Here is a 3,025-nt window from a genome sequence, read left to right as displayed (position 1 = left end):
CTCCCGCCCAGCCCGGTCCTGCCTGCCAGCAGCTGCACGCACCGCCGGTGGATATCCACATATATATGTGCATAACCACATATATTATATAGATATGTACGTGTATATAGTGGGGGTTTACGTGCTCTGGAGCGCGGCGCTGGAGCCGGTGGCTTCCTCCTCGGCGGCAATGGAAGGCAGACCCTGGGGCAGCAGCCTCCAGCTCACCCCGCCCTGCAGCATGTTTTGTGCCAGTCGGGTGCAGTTACTGCAGGACCTTCGTGTCCCAGGGCTGCTCCCGCTGCCCAGGGGTCAAATCGGTACAAGCCAGGGGGTCCCCTGGGCTCGGGGGGTTTGGGCATCCAGTCGAGGGGCCACAGCTTGGCCTCTCCTCACCAGCCCCGTTAGGCCCTGCAAGCAGGTTTGCCTGTTACTTCCCATTGCATCCTTTAATGGAAGAGAAAAAAAGAAAATCAGTATCAAAACTGTTGGTGGCATTGCTATAATTCAGGGGTTGACACACTCCGTGGGGATTTTGTCCCAGCGCAGGCTCTGCCGGGTCCCCTTGGCTGTGCCCAGGATCAGGGCATGGTTGCAGGGGGAGAAGTTTCAGGAACGCCTGAATCGCTTCAGCCCACCCGATGCATTTGCAAGTCTGAGACTTGTGCTTCTGAGCAAGGGAGGAGGCGCTTCTGAGAGCCTGACGCTGTGTGCAGGACAGTCGCACGCTGCCGGTAGATGCTTATATGGCTAATAAAATCTGGGATGAGGCCCCAACAATAACGCAGCGCACAGGGTGGGAGGCTGAAACTGTTTCCTGCAGTTGCACTGCAGCAACAAACTCTGATTTCCCCCCCACACTACTTGTTAAATTCAAGACATACTCCAGATTTTCAGTGTTGCTGAGCTCCAAACTTTGGTGCAAGTGACTTCTGCCCTGCTTGGCGAAGGGAACCCACGGGCAGGCCTCCTGCATGTGCAACACGGAGAAAACACGGAATCTCCATGGAAATCCTGCCTTTTGCCCACGGTTTGGAAAACCAGTAAGTGAAGGAGAAACATATAGAGCAGACGAGGACACGGGACACCTGAGTGGAAGGGGAGAGTGTTGTTGGCCGACTGCCTCCCCCATCCGATGGAGACTCCAGTGAAGCTGCTTTTCCCTCTTTGCAGCAGTGCTGCTCTTTCCAAAGTCTTTGAGACACCGGGACGGAACACTATAGGGGAAGGAGCCTGCTCCCACCCGCGTGGGCCAGTGCCTGTGTGCTCCATGCCCCCTGGCCAGGGGAGCGCGAAAGAGGCAGCAGCGAGACACTTTCTCGCCTTGCAGGGGAGGGACCCTTTGCAGTTTTTGCTGGGGCCCCCGTTCTTCACCTCATCCCTTTGGATGGTTTTATGGCAGCTTGGAAATTTCTGTGGAAGTGGGGGCAGTGGGGAGCCAGGTACCCCAGCACACAGGTACCCCTGATTCACTGGTGCCCCAGCACACAGGTACCCCAGTACTCAGGTACCCCAGAACGCAGGTACCCCTGGTACACAGATACCCCAGCACTCAGACACTCTAGGGCACAGGTATCCCAGTATAGCACTATACCTGCACACGGGTACCCCAGCACACAGATACCCCAGTATATCGCTACTCCTGCACACAGATACCCTGTTACACAGGTACCCCAGCACACATGTATCCCAGGACTTGGGGACCCTGGCACCCAGGTACCCCAGTACTCAGACACCCCAGTACACCACTACGTATGCACACTGGTACCCCAACACACTGCTGTACCTGCACACACATACCCCAAAATACATCCCTCGGCACCCAGGTACCCTGGCATGTGGGTACCCCGGCACCCAGGTCCCCCATCACCCTGCTGCCCCGGCGCAGGGTCCCTCAGCCATGCCACGTGCCCCACGTGGCACTGGGCTGGGCTCACCGGGGTTTTTGCTGTTCTCTGGAGCAGACGAGGTCGGTGCAGTTTGCTTTTAATTACAAACGTCACGAGACTTACTCCAAAAGCAGTGCCAAAGGCCTTTATAAATTACTAGCTAACTTGATTTAAAAAGTGTGATCGTAGGAAATAACGAAGGTTGCTTCCCCTTGTTGCGACAAATTTGCATTCGGCTCATGGACAACGCAGCGGGGCTGCGGCATCGCTGGATTTCTTAGGAAAAGTTACCAGCGGCCTACGAGACAGCTGGAATTCATATTAGAATATTTTTAACGTGCTCTTACAAATACTTTGGCATACGCCTATTCCACTCCTTTTAATGATGTTGACTTCATTTCCTTTAATATGGGGAAAAAATGCTACACCAACAAGACTTAATTACATTAATAAGAAGAAACAATAGTAAGTAATTCCAGTTGCGTTACTGCAGGGTTGCAAAATACAGATCAGGGTGTTTGACTGATAAAGCCGAACAACTTCGCAGCCGAGTTTTTTAGACCAGCGCATCCGTGGGCTCCTCTGCCCCCTCCCCTCCTCGCCTTTCTTCCCTCCCGTGCCTGATGCCGTGCTTCAGGGGCTCAGGAGCACCCAGGCTATTTTTGAAACCAGTCCCATTTACCACCCAGCCCTGTAGCAAACCCGGAGCCAGGGGGTGCAGCCCACCCCTGCCTCGGCCCGCTGGCAGGGTGCAGCCATGCAAGTGGGGGTGCCAGGGTGCCCCAGTCGGCCCTCGTGTGTGTGCAGGTTATGTGCATGTGCGTGCACGCACACCTGTGTGTGCATGCACGTGTATATATGTGCATGTATCCATGCATGTACATGTGTGCGTATCTGTACGTGTGTGCACACGTTTGTATATGAACGCACGTGCTATGCATTATCAGTATGTGTACGGATGCAGGTTCGCGTGCACGCGTGTGTGCACAATTGTGCACGCACATCTGCATGTCTGCACGCATACCCGTGCACGTGCGCGCATGCCTCTGTGCACATGGGTGTGCAAGCCCTGTGCGCACACACGTGTGCATGCCTGCGCGTGTGCACGCATCTGCATGCACGTGCGCGCCTGACGCCCGCGCCGTGAGGGCACGCCC

At 55.4% G+C, this 3,025-nt stretch overlaps 1 protein-coding gene across 1 annotated transcript in view; it reads right to left on the bottom strand.

The window, feature by feature from the left end:
• The window catches only part of NFIA (nuclear factor I A), a 271,739-nt gene that overhangs the window by 267,960 nt on the left and 754 nt on the right, over window positions 1-3,025 (bottom strand). The gene's annotated exons all lie outside the window — the stretch shown is intronic.

This window comes from Aptenodytes forsteri, unplaced genomic scaffold, assembly GCF_000699145.1.
Source record: "Aptenodytes forsteri isolate BGI_AS27 unplaced genomic scaffold, ASM69914v1 Scaffold119, whole genome shotgun sequence".
NCBI lineage: Eukaryota > Metazoa > Chordata > Aves > Sphenisciformes > Spheniscidae > Aptenodytes > Aptenodytes forsteri.
The sequence above is the reverse complement of the archived record's forward strand: the minus strand, read 5'-3'. Positions and strand labels throughout refer to the sequence as shown.